The sequence below is a fragment of the Sabethes cyaneus genome, chromosome 2, assembly GCF_943734655.1.
Source record: "Sabethes cyaneus chromosome 2, idSabCyanKW18_F2, whole genome shotgun sequence".
In the NCBI taxonomy this organism is placed as follows: domain Eukaryota; kingdom Metazoa; phylum Arthropoda; class Insecta; order Diptera; family Culicidae; genus Sabethes; species Sabethes cyaneus.
Window position 1 is genome coordinate 117,709,497 of NC_071354.1, and position 22,437 is coordinate 117,731,933.

The 22,437-nt window shown below is 35.9% G+C and overlaps 1 protein-coding gene across 1 annotated transcript in view; it reads right to left on the reverse strand.

Moving 5' to 3' along the window:
- The window catches only part of LOC128735916 (uncharacterized), a 41,137-nt gene that overhangs the window by 16,110 nt on the left and 2,590 nt on the right, over positions 1 to 22,437 (reverse strand). The window lies entirely within an intron of this gene.

The following is a 22,437-nucleotide window of genomic DNA, read 5'->3' on the forward strand; positions in this document are numbered from 1 at the left end:
TGAAAATTGTAAAATGATGGCTGGAAAAAGCATGGTTAGGACAGCGCATTTTTCCTTATTGTGCTACCTTATCAGGTCCGTGCGTGCTGATCAATACCGACGCCGGTCACGTCTAAATGCGATTCCTGGTGTGATGGGAAGGAATGTTAGTCCAATGCTTGTTGCTAATAAAGACCAGGAAATCCTCTGCTTCTTCACAATTTCAAGCTTGTGGCTGCAGCTGATTCAAGACAAAGAAGCAAAATAAATAAAATTTTTGCTTACTACAGAGCTCAATATAGCCTAGGTGCTACATTCCGATTTGGAATTTTGACCTTCTGTTTTCATACGACAGACTTCGCAGCCTGTAAGAGTACGGAACAATTGTAGGACTAGTGCTACAAATCCTTTGACTCTTTCAGTCGAGATTCGAACATGTGACGTCTAATAGCTTCCCGATCAGATGATTCTAACAAAAATCTTACAGAATTGTTGCTCAAGTTGATATTTTTATCAAACTTTGCTATAAATGTTTCTACCAAGATTTTATCTCGTTCTGTTACTTATAAATCGCTTTGTTACAATTTGGGCAATCCTACTGACTCTAACTAGCAAGCACCGCCCAGCTTGCTTCGAGGTACGATGCTGGTCTAACAAGCCAGTCGTCGTATAGTCGAATCTCGGCTAGGCGGTGCTTGCTAGTTAGAGTCAGTAGGATTGTTGCACTGGCCCCGTAATTTTTCTGTACTCTTACAGCCGGCTGCGAAGTCTGTCGATAAAGAAGGGTAATGTCTAAAGACGGTATAAACCCATGGCTTTGCTTTTTACAATTTGGTTATACAGCAAGACAGAATACTGATTTTTGATACTCATATGGATATAAACTAGATCAAATTATATCATAATTTGATATATTTGTGATATGCAAATTTGAGCAAATTTTGTTACGATTTTAGTTATTTTAACTGCTAACGAGACCAAGTTTATAACCAAACACAAATGAGTCTTTGTTTTAAAATACTTCTTATCTAGAACTCATCCTGTTATAAATTTCATCATTTGTTCGGGTTATTAGACCAGTGCCGTACCTCGAGTCCAACTGAGAGGCTCAGATGTTTTGCTTTTCTAACGCTGCAAACAAGCGGCAGCGGCAGCGCAGTTATGAACTATCTTATTAATGCGTGTTCTTTTAATATAACAATAACATATTATTTTGAGGATTTTGAAGTTTTCTCCTAGAACTTTGTTAATAGCTGAATGCGTGAGGCAGATTTCTATATTGAAATACTCTGATTATGGCACTGAGAAAAATATTCGTTTTTGATATCACAAAATAGCTCACCAACCATAAATACGGTGCAGCAAGATAATATTATTATTGTTTGTTTTTTTCTCACTTTACGCTATTTTACGCTACACGTATACCAATATAGTGTAAAAAGTTTTCTTTAATATTCAAGGTTTCTTCGCGAAAACCAGCCTCACGTAGTTCTACACCAACTACGCGGTCATGTCTGAAACACAACGTTTCTTATTTGATTTTTACTATTATTTATGATCAAAGCTTTATGAAAACGTCGAATGTGGCTCAATTTTATTGTAATTGTAACAGTTGAACAAAGATAAAAGAAGAGAAAAGTTTCATAATCCACTTGTCGATCTTTTGAGTGCACACATTTTATGAATATTAAATATATATATATATATATATATATATATATATATCTATACAGCGATACCTCGATATAAGACAAATTGCTTTGACATAGTTGGTTACGACATCTGGTAAACACACAACACAGAACAAAATCAAAAATGTTTGAAAAAATCCTGTTTCGATATAAGACAATTTCGATATAGGACAACTTTTTGAAATTATAAATTGTCTTATATCGAGGTATCCCTGTATATATATATACTAGCTGACCCGACAAACTTCGTATTGCCACAAATTAACCTGTGTTGTACATAAATCATGAATCTCGGATGATCTTTGTCACTATCTCGAGTTTTGCGAGCCCCCCAGTGGGCGGCGCTTCCGACGGCGGGTCACCGGCAACACTCGCGACCGTCTCGTCCTGAATGATCTAGTGTTACTATAGATAGTTTTTGTGGTCTTGTTATTGATTAATGTTTTATGGAAGAGTCTCGAATTTCTCGAGTTGGATTAGTTTTTGAGTTTCGCAAAAATTTCTGTTTCATTTGTATGAGAGTCCATATCCCCCTACCACAGGGGTGAGAGGTCTCTAACTATCATAAAATAAATTCAAGACTCAAAAATCTCCTACATGCTAAATTTGGTTCCATTTGCTTGATTAGTTCTCAAGTTACAAGGAAATTTGTATTTCATTTGTATGGGAGCCCACCCTCTTAAAAGGGAAAGGGGTCGTAATACACCACAGAAAAAAAATTCTGCCATCTAAAACTCTCACATGCCAAATTTGGTTCCATTTGCTTGATTAGTTCTAAAGTTATGAGCAAATTTGTATTTCGTTTGAATGGGAGCCCCCCCCCCCTCCTAAAAAGGTAAGAAGTCCTAATTCATAATGGGAAAAATAGTTGCCTCCAAAAACACCCACATGCCAAATATGGTTCCATTTGCTTGATTAGTTCTCGAATTATGAGGAAATTTGTATTTCATTTGTGTAGAAGCCCCTCTTCTTGAAGTGTGGAAGGATGCTAATTCACCGTAGAAAAAATTCTTGCCTCCAAAAACCTCCACATGCCGAATTTGGTTCTATTTGCTTGATTAGTTCTCGAGTTATGGGGAAATTTGTATTTCATTTGTATTGGAGCCCCCTCTCCTAATGTGGGAAGAGGTCCTAATTCATCACAGAAAAAATTCTTGCCTCCAAAAACACCTACACGCCAAATTTGGTTCCATTTGCTGGATTAGTTCTCGAGTTATGAGGAAATTTGTATTTCGTTTGTATAGGACCCCCCCTCCTAAAGTGGGGAGGGGTCCCAATTCATCATTGAAAAAAAATTGTCTCCAAAAACACACATATGCCAAATTTGGTTCAATTCGCTTGATTAGTTCTCGAGTTATGAGGAAATTTGTATTTCATTTGTACAGGAGCCCCTCCTCTTAAAGTGGGGAGGGGTCCTAATTCACCATAGAAAATTTTCTTGCTCTCGAAAACCTTCACATGCCAAATTTGGTTGCATTTGCTTGATTAGTTCTCGAGTTATGAGGAAATTTGTATGGAAGTCCCACCTCTTAAAGGGGAGAGGAGTTATAATTCCTCTTATAAAGAGGAGAGGGGTCTCAATTCACCATAGAATAAATTCTTGTCACCAAAAAAACACCCACATGCCAAATGTTGTTCTATTTGCTTGATTAGTTCTCGAGTTAGGAGGAAATTTGTATTTCATTTGTACAGGAGCCCCCCCTCTTAGAGTGGGGAGGGGTCCTAATTCACCGTAGAAAATTTTCCTGCTCTCGAAAACCTTCACATGCCAAATTTGGTTCCATTTACTTGATTAGTTCTCGAGTTATGAGGAAATTTGTATGGAAGCCCCCCTTTTAAAGGGGAGAGGAGTTACAATTCCCCTTATAAAGAGGGAGGGGTCTCAATTTACCATAGAATAAATTCTTGTCACCGAAAACACCCACATGCCGAATTTGGTTCTATTTGCTTGATTAGTTCTCGAGTTATGAGGAAATTTGTGTTTCATTTGTATAGGAGCCCCCCCTCCTAAAGTGGGGAGAGGTTCTTATTCATCATAGAAAAAATTCTTGCCTCCAAAAACACCTACATGCCAAATTTGGTTCCATTTGCTGGATTAGCTCTCGAGTTATAAGGAAATTTGTATTTCGTTTGTATAGGAGCCCCCCCCCCCCACTTAAAGTGGGGAGGGGTCCCAATTCATCATAGAAAAAAATTTTGTCTCCAAAAACACACATGCCAAATTTGGTTCCATTTGCTTGATTAGTTCTCGAGTTATGAGGAAATTGGTATTTCATTTGTACAGGAGCCCCCCCTCTTAAAGTGAGGAGGGGTCCTAATTCAACATAGAAAATTGTCTTGCCCTCGAAAACTTTCACATGCCAAATTTGGTTCCATTTGCTTGATTAGTTCTCGAGTTATGAGGAAATTTGTGTTTCATTTGTATGGGAGCCCCCCCTCTTAGTGAGGGGAGGGGTCTCTAACCATCACTAAAACCTTTCCTGGCCCCAAAAACCTCTACATGCAAATTTTCACGCCGATTGGTTCAGTAGTTTTTGATTCTATAAGGAACACAGGACAGACAGACAGAAATCCTTCTTTATAGGTATAGATATCTTTCATCTTTTTTGTTTATTTTTGTATTGCATATGTTAACTTGTATCTTGAATTTCTATCCATAAATAAAGAAACTTAAAAGCTTATAGTATCTATTATAGTATCTATCTACCAGAAATATTCGTGTTTCAGTTCCATATTGCATACTTTATCAGTGTCTGTTTCTTATATTATTATTAACGGAAATCAAATTTTGATTCAATTAGAAGTCGACTTGTCCGAAAACGATGAGTGGAACTCTCGGTATATCATGATACTTCCTCTGTTATTCACCAGATAGTAATACTATTATTTTGATTCACACAAACTTGTTACTTTGTGACATTATTTCTGACCAATGCAATGTAAAAACGACAACAATTTTCATGCAGTTTTAGCGATTTGGCGAATAGCGATTTTATCGGTTTATTTTTAGCGAAGCTAACGGTTTCGCTAACGTACTCCAAATTTAGCGAAAACGCTAACTCGCTAACCAGAATTTAGCGTCGTTAACTAGCGATTTAGCGGATTAGCGAAATTGTGCCCAACACTGCAGTTTGATATTGTTTTTATATTATTTTGCTCTTCGCTCCTGCTCGGAAACTGCCTGGTGTGTGTAGTAGCGTTACTGAAAACCCCATTTCATTTGTTCAATGCTGATTTTTTCGATAACTGAAAGTAGCTCACTAGACTGCGAAGGGAAAATAAAACGAGCGCAAATTAAAAATCAGCCTTTGGATATGTACACGCAAAATAATTCAAACGTAATAATAATTGGAAAGAAAATTGCCCAAGGAATTCGAAAAAAGTGGTATTTTTAGCACCAGTGCTGCCAAATATTTTTTAATTCGATTTGAAAACTAAAGTTCTATTTTTCTCTCAATGAATACATTTTAATCTCAAAAGTTCCGACTCCATCGTATTCCACAGATTTTTTTTACATTAGAATCACTTATCGTCACGAAGTATTCCTTGCCGATCCAGAGACAATGTTTTGAAGCAAGCGGCCTCCAATTTCTTATGTAAAACCAAGAGCAAAATAATTTTTTCATGAAGCAGTGAGTCTCTATGCCCTATTGTGAAAGCATGTATACAATATGTAGTACATTTTCCTGAGCCGTGTTGCCAGCTTTTTAGTTTAAATTTTGGAATTTGGCAACACTGTCAATTTTTTTTATTTTTTTCTGGGAAATACGATGGAGTTGGAATTTTTGAGACCAAATTGTATTCATTGGGAGAAAAATAGAAATTTAGTTTTCAAATCGAATCGAAAAATATTTGGCAGCATTAATAAAAAAATACTAAAAAAATACTATTTTTTCAAATTCATTGGGCAATTTTCTTTGAAAATGTGAAAATAGTGCCTTTCTGGACTTTTGGATGTTTCCGGAGATATAAGCAAAAGAAAATAAGCGGATTTGACGAAAACAGCCCAAGTAACAATTTGGATTTTATAACACTCTTATGATGGTTTATATGACCAATTTTGGTCTTGAAAACCGCAATAAGAGTGCTATAAAACTAACATTGGTACTTGGAACGGCTTTTGCTTATAAAAAGGGCATCAAACTTGGAATTCTAACCGAATTTGGTAAAAATCCAAGAAGGTCCATTACAAGTTTTACTTTTTCTTGGTCACTTGACGTGGAATGACCCATTTTCAATTTATTCAATATTTTTTATATTTTAACATTATTTTCAATATAGTACAGGGTAAATTTGAATTGACTGTTGGAGCCTTTATTTGCTCAATTAAGGTTTAGGCTTCAAGCCCGTTTTCCAATAAAAAAGTACTTAGTAACTATGAACATTAACTATTAAAAACACTCAAACAAACAATTCAAACAAAAGTGTATGAGATAGTTTTTCATTCAAACGAATATAAAATTACTCAGAGTAGTGCTCTCGAAAACCTTCACATGCCAAATTTGGTTCCATTTACTTGATTAGTTCTCGAGTTATGAGGAAATTTGTATGGAAGCCCCCCTTTTAAAGGGGAGAGGAGTTACAATTCCCCTTATAAAGAGGGAGGGGTCTCAATTTACCATAGAATAAATTCTTGTCACCGAAAACACCCACGTGCCGAATTTGGTTCTATTTGCTTGATTAGTTCTCGAGTTATGAGGAAATTTGTGTTTCATTTGTATAGGAGCCCCCCCTCCTAAAGTGGGGAGAGGTTCTTATTCATCATAGAAAAAATTCTTGCCTCCAAAAACACCTACATGCCAAATTTGGTTCCATTTGCTGGATTAGCTCTCGAGTTATAAGGAAATTTGTATTTCGTTTGTATAGGAGCCCCCCCCCCCCACTTAAAGTGGGGAGGGGTCCCAATTCATCATAGAAAAAAATTTTGTCTCCAAAAACACACATGCCAAATTTGGTTCCATTTGCTTGATTAGTTCTCGAGTTATGAGGAAATTGGTATTTCATTTGTACAGGAGCCCCCCCTCTTAAAGTGAGGAGGGGTCCTAATTCAACATAGAAAATTGTCTTGCCCTCGAAAACTTTCACATGCCAAATTTGGTTCCATTTGCTTGATTAGTTCTCGAGTTATGAGGAAATTTGTGTTTCATTTGTATGGGAGCCCCCCCTCTTAGTGAGGGGAGGGGTCTCTAACCATCACTAAAACCTTTCCTGGCCCCAAAAACCTCTACATGCAAATTTTCACGCCGATTGGTTCAGTAGTTTTTGATTCTATAAGGAACACAGGACAGACAGACAGAAATCCTTCTTTATAGGTATAGATATCTTTCATCTTTTTTGTTTATTTTTGTATTGCATATGTTAACTTGTATCTTGAATTTCTATCCATAAATAAAGAAACTTAAAAGCTTATAGTATCTATTATAGTATCTATCTACCAGAAATATTCGTGTTTCAGTTCCATATTGCATACTTTATCAGTGTCTGTTTCTTATATTATTATTAACGGAAATCAAATTTTGATTCAATTAGAAGTCGACTTGTCCGAAAACGATGAGTGGAACTCTCGGTATATCATGATACTTCCTCTGTTATTCACCAGATAGTAATACTATTATTTTGATTCACACAAACTTGTTACTTTGTGACATTATTTCTGACCAATGCAATGTAAAAACGACAACAATTTTCATGCAGTTTTAGCGATTTGGCGAATAGCGATTTTATCGGTTTATTTTTAGCGAAGCTAACGGTTTCGCTAACGTACTCCAAATTTAGCGAAAACGCTAACTCGCTAACCAGAATTTAGCGTCGTTAACTAGCGATTTAGCGGATTAGCGAAATTGTGCCCAACACTGCAGTTTGATATTGTTTTTATATTATTTTGCTCTTCGCTCCTGCTCGGAAACTGCCTGGTGTGTGTAGTAGCGTTACTGAAAACCCCATTTCATTTGTTCAATGCTGATTTTTTCGATAACTGAAAGTAGCTCACTAGACTGCGAAGGGAAAATAAAACGAGCGCAAATTAAAAATCAGCCTTTGGATATGTACACGCAAAATAATTCAAACGTCCTTTCCACGTAAAAAATCACTTAAATTTCCCTACAGGGAGTTTTTTTTTTGTATGCCAGAAGGGCATTGGGTTAAAAGGCCACTGCGACAGTCTTACAGGGAGTTACGTGACTTTCAGTTGAACATTATTGGAAAATACAATAACATCTATGTGATTTCCACGTAAATGCAAGCATACTAATGCAAACTATGTGGAATTCACGTAAATGGTACCGGAAAAGTTGGATGGAAAATATTCACATAACTTTTCCCGCAACTTCGACGTGAAAATTAAATGACCATTCTGTTCCGCTTTATAGTGGTCTATGTGCATGGGACTTACTTGTGACAAAGATTGAGATAAAACTCCCATAATTTGGGCATTAGGTGAAAGTAGTTAATAAGCGTAAGTCGACTATTGTTTTTTTTTTTCTGTGTCGATTGGACTCCCCTCCCTCTATGGGAGTCCCCCCTTATCAGCAAAAGCCTTGAATTCGTCAAATCCGCTAATTTTCTTTTGCTTATATCTCCGGAAATATCTAGAAAGATACTATTTTCACATTTTCAAAGAAAATTGCCCAAGGAATTCGAAAAAAGTGGTATTTTTAGCACCAGTGCTGCCAAATATTTTTTAATTCGATTTGAAAACTAAAGTTCTATTTTTCTCTCAATGAATACATTTTAATCTCAAAAGTTCCGACTCCATCGTATTCCACAGATTTTTTTTACATTAGAATCACTTATCGTCACGAAGTATTCCTTGCCGATCCAGAGACAATGTTTTGAAGCAAGCGGCCTCCAATTTCTTATGTAAAACCAAGAGCAAAATAATTTTTTCATGAAGCAGTGAGTCTCTATGCCCTATTGTGAAAGCATGTATACAATATGTAGTACATTTTCCTGAGCCGTGTTGCCAGCTTTTTAGTTTAAATTTTGGAATTTGGCAACACTGTCAATTTTTTTTATTTTTTTCTGGGAAATACGATGGAGTTGGAATTTTTGAGACCAAATTGTATTCATTGGGAGAAAAATAGAAATTTAGTTTTCAAATCGAATCGAAAAATATTTGGCAGCATTAATAAAAAAATACTAAAAAAATACTATTTTTTCAAATTCATTGGGCAATTTTCTTTGAAAATGTGAAAATAGTGCCTTTCTGGACTTTTGGATGTTTTCGGAGATATAAGCAAAAGAAAATAAGCGGATTTGAGGAAAACAGCCCAAGTAACAATTTGGATTTTATAACACTCTTATGATGGTTTATATGACCAATTTTGGTCTTGAAAACCGCAATAAGAGTGCTATAAAACTAACATTGGTACTTGGAACGGCTTTTGCTTATAAAAAGGGCATCAAACTTGGAATTCTAACCGAATTTGGTAAAAATCCAAGAAGGTCCATTACAAGTTTTACTTTTTCTTGGTCACTTGACGTGGAATGACCCATTTTCAATTTATTCAATATTTTTTATATTTTAACATTATTTTCAATATAGTACAGGGTAAATTTGAATTGACTGTTGGAGCCTTTATTTGCTCAATTAAGGTTTAGGCTTCAAGCCCGTTTTCCAATAAAAAAGTACTTAGTAACTATGAACATTAACTATTAAAAACACTCAAACAAACAATTCAAACAAAAGTGTATGAGATAGTTTTTCATTCAAACGAATATAAAATTACTCAGAGTAGTGCTCTCGAAAACCTTCACATGCCAAATTTGGTTCCATTTACTTGATTAGTTCTCGAGTTATGAGGAAATTTGTATGGAAGCCCCCCTTTTAAAGGGGAGAGGAGTTACAATTCCCCTTATAAAGAGGGAGGGGTCTCAATTTACCATAGAATAAATTCTTGTCACCGAAAACACCCACGTGCCGAATTTGGTTCTATTTGCTTGATTAGTTCTCGAGTTATGAGGAAATTTGTGTTTCATTTGTATAGGAGCCCCCCCTCCTAAAGTGGGGAGAGGTTCTTATTCATCATAGAAAAAATTCTTGCCTCCAAAAACACCTACATGCCAAATTTGGTTCCATTTGCTGGATTAGCTCTCGAGTTATAAGGAAATTTGTATTTCGTTTGTATAGGAGCCCCCCCCCCCCACTTAAAGTGGGGAGGGGTCCCAATTCATCATAGAAAAAAAATTTGTCTCCAAAAACACACATGCCAAATTTGGTTCCATTTGCTTGATTAGTTCTCGAGTTATGAGGAAATTGGTATTTCATTTGTACAGGAGCCCCCCCTCTTAAAGTGAGGAGGGGTCCTAATTCAACATAGAAAATTGTCTTGCCCTCGAAAACTTTCACATGCCAAATTTGGTTCCATTTGCTTGATTAGTTCTCGAGTTATGAGGAAATTTGTGTTTCATTTGTATGGGAGCCCCCCCTCTTAGTGAGGGGAGGGGTCTCTAACCATCACTAAAACCTTTCCTGGCCCCAAAAACCTCTACATGCAAATTTTCACGCCGATTGGTTCAGTAGTTTTTGATTCTATAAGGAACACAGGACAGACAGACAGAAATCCTTCTTTATAGGTATAGATATCTTTCATCTTTTTTGTTTATTTTTGTATTGCATATGTTAACTTGTATCTTGAATTTCTATCCATAAATAAAGAAACTTAAAAGCTTATAGTATCTATTATAGTATCTATCTACCAGAAATATTCGTGTTTCAGTTCCATATTGCATACTTTATCAGTGTCTGTTTCTTATATTATTATTAACGGAAATCAAATTTTGATTCAATTAGAAGTCGACTTGTCCGAAAACGATGAGTGGAACTCTCGGTATATCATGATACTTCCTCTGTTATTCACCAGATAGTAATACTATTATTTTGATTCACACAAACTTGTTACTTTGTGACATTATTTCTGACCAATGCAATGTAAAAACGACAACAATTTTCATGCAGTTTTAGCGATTTGGCGAATAGCGATTTTATCGGTTTATTTTTAGCGAAGCTAACGGTTTCGCTAACGTACTCCAAATTTAGCGAAAACGCTAACTCGCTAACCAGAATTTAGCGTCGTTAACTAGCGATTTAGCGGATTAGCGAAATTGTGCCCAACACTGCAGTTTGATATTGTTTTTATATTATTTTGCTCTTCGCTCCTGCTCGGAAACTGCCTGGTGTGTGTAGTAGCGTTACTGAAAACCCCATTTCATTTGTTCAATGCTGATTTTTTCGATAACTGAAAGTAGCTCACTAGACTGCGAAGGGAAAATAAAACGAGCGCAAATTAAAAATCAGCCTTTGGATATGTACACGCAAAATAATTCAAACGTCCTTTCCACGTAAAAAATCACTTAAATTTCCCTACAGGGAGTTTTTTTTTTGTATGCCAGAAGGGCATTGGGTTAAAAGGCCACTGCGACAGTCTTACAGGGAGTTACGTGACTTTCAGTTGAACATTATTGGAAAATACAATAACATCTATGTGATTTCCACGTAAATGCAAGCATACTAATGCAAACTATGTGGAATTCACGTAAATGGTACCGGAAAAGTTGGATGGAAAATATTCACATAACTTTTCCCGCAACTTCGACGTGAAAATTAAATGACCATTCTGTTCCGCTTTATAGTGGTCTATGTGCATGGGACTTACTTGTGACAAAGATTGAGATAAAACTCCCATAATTTGGGCATTAGGTGAAAGTAGTTAATAAGCGTAAGTCGACTATTGTTTTTTTTTTCTGTGTCGATTGGACTCCCCTCCCTCTATGGGAGTCCCCCCTTATCAGCAAAAGCCTTGAATTCGTCAAATCCGCTAATTTTCTTTTGCTTATATCTCCGGAAATATCTAGAAAGATACTATTTTCACATTTTCAAAGAAAATTGCCCAAGGAATTCGAAAAAAGTGGTATTTTTAGCACCAGTGCTGCCAAATATTTTTTAATTCGATTTGAAAACTAAAGTTCTATTTTTCTCTCAATGAATACATTTTAATCTCAAAAGTTCCGACTCCATCGTATTCCACAGATTTTTTTTACATTAGAATCACTTATCGTCACGAAGTATTCCTTGCCGATCCAGAGACAATGTTTTGAAGCAAGCGGCCTCCAATTTCTTATGTAAAACCAAGAGCAAAATAATTTTTTCATGAAGCAGTGAGTCTCTATGCCCTATTGTGAAAGCATGTATACAATATGTAGTACATTTTCCTGAGCCGTGTTGCCAGCTTTTTAGTTTAAATTTTGGAATTTGGCAACACTGTCAATTTTTTTTATTTTTTTCTGGGAAATACGATGGAGTTGGAATTTTTGAGACCAAATTGTATTCATTGGGAGAAAAATAGAAATTTAGTTTTCAAATCGAATCGAAAAATATTTGGCAGCATTAATAAAAAAATACTAAAAAAATACTATTTTTTCAAATTCATTGGGCAATTTTCTTTGAAAATGTGAAAATAGTGCCTTTCTGGACTTTTGGATGTTTTCGGAGATATAAGCAAAAGAAAATAAGCGGATTTGAGGAAAACAGCCCAAGTAACAATTTGGATTTTATAACACTCTTATGATGGTTTATATGACCAATTTTGGTCTTGAAAACCGCAATAAGAGTGCTATAAAACTAACATTGGTACTTGGAACGGCTTTTGCTTATAAAAAGGGCATCAAACTTGGAATTCTAACCGAATTTGGTAAAAATCCAAGAAGGTCCATTACAAGTTTTACTTTTTCTTGGTCACTTGACGTGGAATGACCCATTTTCAATTTATTCAATATTTTTTATATTTTAACATTATTTTCAATATAGTACAGGGTAAATTTGAATTGACTGTTGGAGCCTTTATTTGCTCAATTAAGGTTTAGGCTTCAAGCCCGTTTTCCAATAAAAAAGTACTTAGTAACTATGAACATTAACTATTAAAAACACTCAAACAAACAATTCAAACAAAAGTGTATGAGATAGTTTTTCATTCAAACGAATATAAAATTACTCAGAGTAGTGAAATGTACTGTTCCGCTTCAAGTTTACCATCTATATGTTGAAAATAGTCTAGTTAAAGTATTTTTACATATAAAATCGTTTGGAAACTTTCATAAGATGTATTCTTACACAAATCTAAGTGTAACTGTGTAGCAATAAAAATAAATAATGAAAGAATGCCTGAAAATATAATTTCCGAAAACTGTCCGTGGAAAACAACTTAGTTTAAAATAATATCGTTAGCGTCGAACCACTGTCTAGATAGGGCAATCACGATTTTTCAGTATTAGTAATTCGTGTTATTTATGCAGAAATGCTGAAAACCTTGTCTCTGTGACAGCTTACTTTTTAAAGCATTATAAGTTTAATTGTATTACAAAAGCCGAGTTCTGCATTTAAGATATCATGCACAATCAATACACAAAAAGATTTCCTGGTGCAGAGAATCCGTATTCGAGTGATTCAGAAAATTACAATTATCAAGGTAATCATAGCAAATGACTATAGAATGTTCTGCTTCATAGTAAACACTGAAGGAAAATTTCATCCTGTAATGTGTTTGGATAATGGCGCTTATAGTCAACGTTAGACCAAGATTACAAAAATTACAGTCAAATTTAATTCTAAGGTCGAGACCAAGAATCATGGCAAATGTTTTTGGAAAAGCATATAAATTTCAACAAATTTTGGTTGATTTCTTTGAATCCGTATTTCCATTATTACATTCCCAAAAACACAAAGTTAGATTAAACTTCTCGGTCGGTGGTCTCTACAGTAGGTGGAGGAAGAGGCACAATTTGTGTCTAAAAATAGCCCAACCCATGTCGCTACGTTAATAAGGGGGTTTGTGCAGACTCTTTTTGTCCAGCGCCTCTGTGGTTCATAAGTACATGGGTACCAACGAGCCACATGCTCTGGCGGGTGTTGTGGGTTCAAATCCGGTTATAATCTCAGATTGTAGCTTGGTTCGACCCATGCACCTTCCAGCATTGGACAAAAGGTAGGAGTCACAAAGACAACTTGTTAAGTGTAGCTACCTATTACCCCCCCTTCCTTTCCACTATTTCCCCTCCATTCCCAAAAAATCCTTCTTCATTACTTTCCCTTACCGTCCCTTCATCAATTGTAGAACCACCGTTCTTACGTTGCACATAAAATATATATATGCACATTGCACGTTGTAGTTTGGAAGATATGGCGTTTTGAATATCTGGGGCATGGGTAATTCTATCTGAATTGTTAGTGAAAGTATGTTTAAACACGTCTACCTGTAGCTTCCGGTCATTTTCATGGCTTAATAAGGCCATTACAAATATTTTAAACAGTTTTTGTCAGCCGCCCCCCCTTGGAAATTGACTTGAAAAATCGCGGGGCAAAAAAATAATTTGTAGGATATGAATTAATTTTTTTTATAAAGTCAGTTGTCCATGGGCTCAATAGCCTGAAAAACTCGAAAAATGAGTGTACGAGTTGATTTTACGCTTCTAGCACCAAACAGAAATGGAAATTCAAACACAGCAATTTCTGAAAATCGTCCAAAAAAATTTTCTTTCGTTTTTGTCTTTTTTTCATAGATTTTTGCATTAAAAATAATAACGTTTATAATAAAAGCAACAATAGATTTGAATTTCACATTTAAACTTTAAATTTGTTAGTTATTTAAGCATTATAATGCATTGTTATGTCGACTAATGTGGTATTTCATTCCCGTGATTAATCGAAAGTTCGAAGTAATTTCAAAACTTGAAAATGGCTTTATTAACACTTAATTGCACTTGTCTTAAAACGAACGAAATTCAGAAATGGTCTGCCAACTGATGAAATATAAGTGATCTTATGTGAAACTTTCCGGCGAATCTCATGGTGCCCATCCTTTCCTTAATTTTCATCGGAAAGTACCAAGTTTTGCTGATTTTTCCCTATTCTTAACAATATTTTAACTTAATGGACTTTATCAGGCAAGACTTAATTAAAACGGAGTCTAAAAACCCAATTATATTAAGCAAAGAAGTTCGTAAAATCGAAGAGGATTATTCCAAGTTTTATTTTCTCAAAATCTTATCTGGTGTAGTCCAGTAAGTTTGAATATTTCTAAAAATAGCAAAACTTAGCAAAACTTGATACTTTCCGATGGCAATTAGGAAAGAGGTGGGCACCATGAGATTGGCCGGAAAATTTTATCAATTGGTGGGCAGTTTCTGAATTTCGTTCATGTTGGGTTAGTTTTTCCCGTAGTGCAATGAATTGTTAATAAAGCTATTTTCAAGTTTCGAAATTACTTCGAAGTTTCGAATAATCTCAGAAGTGAAATACCACATTAGTCGACATAACAATGCATTATATTGCTCAAATAACTAGCACACTTAAATAATAAAACTATAAAAATTTGTACCAATTGGTTACTTTCATTTAAATATATATATAAAAGTATCCAGAACATCAAAATTTATTATGCTGATTCTATGTTGAAAATGCATATTTTTCATTAAAATACATTATTTAGTCATGAAAATGTCCGGAAGCTTCAGGTAGACGTGTTTAATCATACTTTCACTAACAATTCAGATAAAATTACGCATGCTCCAGATATTCAAAACACCATATTTCCCAAACTACCAATATTGTTTTCTTTTAGTTAAGTGAGTCTTATGTAGAACATTTTGAGCATATTTATTTGAAAATAAAATTTGGGGTGTTTTGAGATATTCGCATTTTTCGTTTTTAATTGCAAGAAAACGTATGGTGATGACAAATTAGACAAAAACTGATAATATCATTCGATTGCGCGGCCAAAAATCCATAGAAAAAGTATATTGGCATGTCATCACATTAAACTGATACAGGATATTTGAACCCGAAAAATTACTTTTTTTGAAAATCTGTAAAAAAGGAAGTAGCGCCACTGTTAGGGGGATTGATCAATCGGCATAATGTTTTTGGAAATTGGTTTTGGTAATTGGAATGAACAATTATGCCAACTTTGGTTGAAATCGCTGATGGTCGAACCCAAACCTTGTATACGTTTGAGATGGAATGACCCATATGCATGTATATGTAATATAAGAACTGATAAATTTATATAATACTAACTGACCCGACAAACTTCGTATTGCCACAAATTTAACTGTGTTGTACATAAATCGTGAATCTCGGATGACCTTTGTCACAATCTTGAGTTTTGCAAGTTTCTGGGGAGTTCATGGGTGTTATAATACACAAATTTTCCTCACAGTAAAGTAGAAAACAACTCCCCTCATTGCATAGCCTGATAAAATAAAGCGGATAGCATTTAAATATTCGCAATCATTACAAACCATTTCGCCGAATACCATTTTACGGAACACCAATTCTCGGTTGACCATAACGCGGAATATAGAGTTTCGCACCTTACGCGGGATGTACCATTTCACGGAAAATCTTTTCGTAGAAAGTACCATTTCGCAGGGGTGACCCAACTAAAGGAAAGTAATAGAGGTCAGTAGATCTAGGAAAATAAATAAACCTAGATAGAGGTGATCTCTACGGGGAGCTGCCCCACGCTGTGGCCGGCGCTTCCGACGTCAGGTCTCCGGCAACACTCGCGGCCTGTGGCAGTCTCGCGCTGAATTATCTAATGTTACTATTGATAGTTTTTGGAGGTCTTGTTATTGAATAATGTTTTATGAAAGAGTCTAAAACCCCTAAAAGCCCACCACTTACCCCCGTATATGGGAATATTTAGTTGGGCAAATTTATCTTAAGATAATTGTGTAGATAATTGTGTTTCCAATGACCGTTAATATCCTTGTATTGTCTTTTGATTCCCGCGTACGTCCATCAAGTCCTTTTTATTTTTTTTTCTTCCTTTTTTGCTGCTTTTAATTTCCATTTTAGAACAGGGACGAGTCTGGGTACTGGGAACATTTCGGGATAAACTCCCATCCCCACACATAAGAGTCCGTTCTAGGGATTTACCGTTGCTTTTGAAAAGTGTGTCTTGTGTGGCCCAGATACGTTTGTTCGTGTTTGGTTTCATCATCATCCAACATTAGACAAAAAATGTTAACAAAAATTAATGTTCACGCGCACAACTACTAATTCACAAAGTCACATTAGTTTTGACGAATTCCACACATTTTCGTTTGAAGTCGTTTACATTAGACTCCCGCATTTGTACCGGTAACGTGTTATACAGCCTTACACCTTTATAGAAAAGCGAATTTTGTGTACTTGCTAGCAGGAACGATGCCAAACGGATGTCATTTGCCGATCTTGTATCATACTGGTGGATATCTCTTCCTCGTGTGATTCTGGCTGTTAAGTATTCTGGTGCCAAGCCTTTTGCGATTTTGTGTATCAGTAATAGAGTGAGGTATGTTACTCGTTGTTTAACTGAGAGCCATTGCAGTGTTTGAAGCATGAGCAGAATAGAAGTCCTTCGTTCGCATTTAAGGATGAGACGCATAATCTTGTTTTGGATTTTCTGGAGGCGACACATTTGCTGATTATTGGCGAGAAACAGAATCGAAGGGCAGAAGTCTATGTGAGGCGAAATCAGTGCCTTGTACAAACGAACCAAACTCCACTGTGTTAACTCCTTTTTTAGCCGACAGAGTACTCCAAACTTTTTCGCTAGCTTTTTCACTGTGTAGTCAATATGGCTTTTGAAGCTCAACTTGTCATCTATCATTACACCCAAGTATTTGATTTCACTTACACGTTGCAAAAAACGATTATCGACGGTCACATACACATTATCACAGTTCGCTGATTTATTTGTGATCACCATGTATTTGGTTTTGTCAATGTTTAGCTTTAGTTTTTTGTATTTCAGCCATTTAGTCAATTTAAGTAGATCAAAGTTGAGTTTTTCAGTAGCAGCAATAGCATTGTCGGAAGAAATAAATATCACAGTATCGTCAGCAAATAAGTTTATATCACAGTGTTCTATCATTCTCTTTAAGTCGTTAATATATAAAATAAACAAGACAGGACCTAACACACTACCTTGTGGTACACCAATATTTACAGCTTTGGATTTCGATATCACAGAATTATATTTAGTCCTTTGAGTTCTACAATCTAGATAGGAGGCAAACCATTGCAAGACAGTGCCTTTCATACCGTATTTTTTAGAGTGAGGATAGGTTTTGATCTTGATATGGTTTCGAATGCTCTTTTCAAATCCAAAAACACCGCAATCACACTTTGCTTTTTCTCCAAGTTTTCTTTCCACTTTGTAAGAATTAGATTTAAAGCGCTTTCACAGGAATGCTGCTTGCAGTACCCAGATTGTTCAGGAATAAGGAGGTTATTTATTGTAACGTATTCCAGCAACTGTTCCTTGACTACCCATTCCAAAATTTTTTCATATATTGGAAGCATGTTTATTGGGCGATGTTCCTCAGCTTTCACTGTTCCATTAACTTTTTCGATGAGTACTACCAGTGATTCTCTCCACGAATCAGGCACACTGCCAGTTGCTAACGAGACATTTATTATTTCTAACAACGTGTCACCTATAGCTTCGAATGCATCTTTTAGAATTCTGGAACTGATCTCATCAGAACCAGATTTCTCCTCTAGGGACCATATTACTGACCTGAGTTTTTCAAGATCGACTGGGTGGAACCTGGATAGACCTTTGTCTGTGAAATCTCCCTTCAACTCCACCGGTTCTGCCGCCTCTTCAATTGATAATGAGAATTTACCGTAGACTCGAAGCATACCAATAACATAAACATAATATTTTGAAATCATATTGAGTTTTAGTTACCTGTTAAATCCATTTCAGTAATCCGTGAACAATATATATATGGTTGTCTTAAAAATTCCAGTTGAGGTAATTGTGAAAAGTGCACAGAATTCGAAATATTTTCCTGTAACTAAAAGAAAGTCACGTTAATCAAAGTCAAAATACCGTTCTGACTTAAACTTTGTATGTTTATACCATATTGCAGCTTTGTCTATAGTAAAATGTTCGAAGATGCTTTAATCATTAAACAGCTTACCAGCTTGGTAATTTATAAATATTCGCTGAAATATGTTACTAAAATTAAATTTGTAAGTACTTATAAGTTTCTGTTCGGTTATAAGAATATTTTCGAATAGCTAGGTTAGTCTCATACAACCGGTGCTTGCATACTGAGTATCGCTTTGTATGGTAATTTAGCATCATTTGCTTTCGTGTCTCGCTCGTTGCATTTTTCCGACAGCGGTTGTTATGTAGGTCAGTTTTAGTTGATTTGAGCACACATGGCGCGTTTTAAAACCGGAACTTCAATTGAAGCGTGCATTCGAGTCTTGAAATCGGTTACCTAGGAACATTGCGTGTAATTTCTATCATATAATTATCGAATATCAAAAACTTAATAGCTTTTCTATAACTCGCCATCCGGGGTGACATTGGGTCTCGGGGGTGACATTGTGCCAAAACCATCAATGTTTGTTTATAAAAATACATTAGATCTATGCAAATTGATGTCTCAAATAAAACCTGATTTGAAACATAACATATTTATTCATAACCTGGAATGGAACAAAAATAATATTAACGAACAGTTTAGCTTAAAAAGGGTTTCAAACTTTAGGGTAAAAAATGCTGGGAAAAACGTTGACAATAAATGTTCCATATAAACAGACCCATACAAGAAATCGCATCAATTTGCCATTCTGAAAATAGATAAAGTATTCATTTACAATGTATTGAAAGGTTATTATGCGTTGGACGGCTTTTGACTACGAAATTTTTTTTTCTAAACTTTGCACGATCGGTTAGGCGTGTGTAATTCACATACACAACAAAAATAAGTCAGTGTACATCAATACACTTCCATTGCTTACTAGGGAGCACAATATTATGACAGTTTAGATTGCATAATCTTTTAAAGTGCAAACAGTATATTAAGTCTGTTAAATAATTAAAATTCATTTTTACTTTCCTCTAGAAATTCCATATCCTTTGTATAAACACTTTAATGTGAAACAAATATGCTATACCGTCATCCGAGGCGAGATTGTGCCAAAAAAGCATATGTTTTTGTTCTTTAGCTCAGTATACACACAATTTAGGAACTAAGTTGATTTCAAACCTGTCAATATATACTAAATTGTTCAATTAACAACTACCGTAGAAATGGTTTAGTTACAATGAAACCTAGTTTTACCAGAAGTGCATGAACTTTGGCTCACCCCTTCTAGGGGGTGACATTGTGCCAAAAACATAAAGTTAGGCAAAAAACCTAAACAGTGAACTTTAGCATTTTTATAAACAATACACATAAATATCAGTATAAAGTAGTTCATATGGGGCCGTCCATGAACTAAGTGGACTATCAGGGGCAGGGGGTCGGCCAAAAACAACGCATCATACAAAAAGTATGAACGAAAATAACCCGGGGAGGTCTGAAATAACTAAAAATGAGTTCGTAGTCAATGGACAGCCTTTATATAGCCAGCAGCGTTTCTAGGGTTAACAAGGGGGAGATATATGAAGGGGTGTATCCTAAGGGGGCATACCTATTTGATCATTTAACAAAAGTAACCATCACTTCGTTCGAGAACCCGCGGCCGCAGAACATATGGCCTATCCCACCCCCTCCCTCCTCCTTAAAACTGGCAGTTTTTACACGGTATAATATATTCGTCTTATTTTAGAGTGTTTATTCAAAGTATCTGAAATTTCTAAAGAAAAAGTAAAAATTAGTTTAAATTATTTAGCAGACCTATGATGGTGTTTGCTCCAAAATGGATGATACAATCTAATCTGTCAAAATATTGTGCTCAATAGTAAAGAATGTGAGTGTACTGGTGTATACTGACGTATTTTTGTTGTATATGTGAAATCCACAAATTGGATCAATCATTATGGCTTGGCACAATCTCACCCCCGTGAATATCGAAAAGTTTCGAAAAATATTATTTTCGTAATCAAAACTTATCCAACGCATAATAACCTTTCAATACATTGTAAATGATTAGTTTATATACCTTCACAATAGCAAGTTGATGCGATTTCTTGTTTGGGTTGGTTTACGCGAGACATTTTTTACAAGTGTTATTTTCGAGTATTTTTGATCGCGAACTTTGAAACCCTGTTTAGGCTAAATAGTTTGCTTATATTATCTGTGTTCCATTGGAAGTTATGAATAAATATGTTATGTTCATCATCATTTTGAATTTGGGTCAAAAGATTCTATAGATATAATAAATTTTCACAAATGAACATTTTTGGTTTTTGGCACAATCTCACCCCCGTGGCACAATCTCACCCCGGATGGCGGTACCTTATATATAATGTCGGTTTTAAAGGGTAGGCTGATTGCGTGTCTTCTGGCTGCAGGGTCTCGAAGGAAGTATATAATTAACTTCGCTGAATAATCAAATAGATAAGTCTTATGAGATTTTACGCCCCTTTCGTTTCCCCTTTGTAGACCCTGGAGACGATACTACATATTTATTATTATGTATATTTACATCATCTGACACGAAGGTCTACATGAACAAAACTAAAACTTAACATCAGTCAAAATTGGTAAAAACTATACACACGATTTCTAAAACAATCACAAGTTATACAAAAATCAAACAAATGATAAACATTATTAAATATAACACACATTGCTCGAATCGGTTCATTTTGGCCATAGGACGTCCGATGGAAGGCTGGGCGTAAAAAGCTGCTTGATCGTAGAGACCTCGAAGCGGCGTTTATGTTCACTTGGGCCAAAATGTTGGGTGCGTCTATTTCGCCATAGAGCAATTTTGCGATAAATACTGCACGCATACAATTTCTTCTTTTCTCCAAGGAATCCATGCCCAATAATCTGCAGCGACTTTCATATGGTGGGAGCTCGACCGGATTAGCCCACGGAAGGAACCGCAATGCTGATCTAATAAATCTTCTTTGAACAGCTTCAATCCTTGTAGACCACGATGTCGAATATGGACTCCAAACTACTGCTGCTGTTTCAAGGATAGACCGAACTAACGAGCAGTAGAGAGATTTCAAACAGTAAGGGTCACGAAAATCCCTTCCAATTCTCATGATGAATCCTAAGTTTTTGTTTGCTTTTGCAACGATGTGGCTATAGTGGCATTGGAAGGTCAATTCGGCGTCCAACAAAACTCCAAGATCCTTCACTACTGTTTCACGTTGAATAGGCTGGCAATTAATGGTGTAGCAGTAGTCTAGAGGCGATTTTTTTCTGCTAAACGAAATTGCTATGCACTTTGCTACACTGATAGTAAGTCGGTTGCACGAGCACCATTTAAAAAACAAATCGGCTAACTGTTGAAGCCGCCAGCAGTCCTCCTTCGACCGTACGACGCGAAAGATTTTTAAATCATCAGCATACATTATCCGACAACCAGGTGGCAGTGCTAAGGAGACGTCGTTGAAGAAAAGCGAAAATAACAGCGGTCCCAAATTACTACCTTGCGGCACGCCTGACTTAATCTGAAACTCTTGGGACTTGCAGTCTCCCAATTTTACTGATAGGAAGCGGTTGGATAGAAACGATGTTAGCCAAAGCACGAATGAATCAGAAGCTCCTAGGCGTTTCAATTTCGCTAAAAGCAGACGATGGTTGACACGATCGAACGCAGCTTTAATATCGGTGTAGATTGTGTCCACCTGGGCTCCATTCTCGATATGCTGGATACAAAATGAAGTAAATTCAACCAGGTTTGTGTTAATTGAACGACCAGGGCAGAACCCATGCTGATCAGCTGAGATGTAACAAGTAACATTGCGCTGTACTGCATCACTTATGAGTATTTCAAATACTTTAGATCCCGCACAAAGTGAAG